Here is a 710-nt window from a genome sequence, read left to right on the forward strand (position 1 = left end):
TCAGAGAAAGGGCAGCAGATTACGGACAGCTGGGGTCTGGGCACAGCTGAGTGAAGACACCCAGGCAACCCAAGTAAGCAAAGCAGGATGGGAGCCCGGGTCCCAAAAAGCTGCAGGAGGTGCTGAGTGGAGGAGCTCTGACCACCACTCTCAGAGGGAGCTGTGTGTGGGGGCAGATCTGAATGAAGGGAAGAACCAGACTCTCTTCTCTACCTGCTTTCCAGCCATCACTCCATCATCAAAGCCTTCCGCAAAACCAAGCAGTAATGACGGATATGCTTGCCCTAGCTATCTGGCCTACTTCCACGCGCGCTCCACTGAAGATGCTCATGAGCTAATGGCAAAGCAAGTGGCAGGCCCAGAAGGGGGGAAAGAAGGAAACAATCAGAGAGAAATCCCAGGGGTGGGCTGCGGCTGCTGGGGACCACATGTACAGCAGAGGGGAAATTGCTTCACCTTGTGTCGTCCTGATGTGGCCAAGTGCATCGGGCCTTTCTTCCAGCACTAAACACCAGTCTCTTGCAGCCACAGGGTTTTTATTGGCTTATGAGGAAGCCCAGTGGCCTAACAAGCACTCAACTTTGAACCAGCAGCTTCACGGAAGAAAGATCTAGCAATTTGTTTCCCTAAAGATTCAAAAAACCTCTCTGCCATCAGGGCTGATTCCAACTCATAGAGACCCGACCCTTTAGGATAGAGTAGAACAGCCC

The sequence above is a fragment of the Echinops telfairi genome, unplaced genomic scaffold (genome assembly GCF_000313985.2).
Source record: "Echinops telfairi isolate 266 unplaced genomic scaffold, ASM31398v2 ScPeMD7_18;HRSCAF=68, whole genome shotgun sequence".
NCBI classification, from domain to species: Eukaryota; Metazoa; Chordata; class Mammalia; order Afrosoricida; family Tenrecidae; genus Echinops; species Echinops telfairi.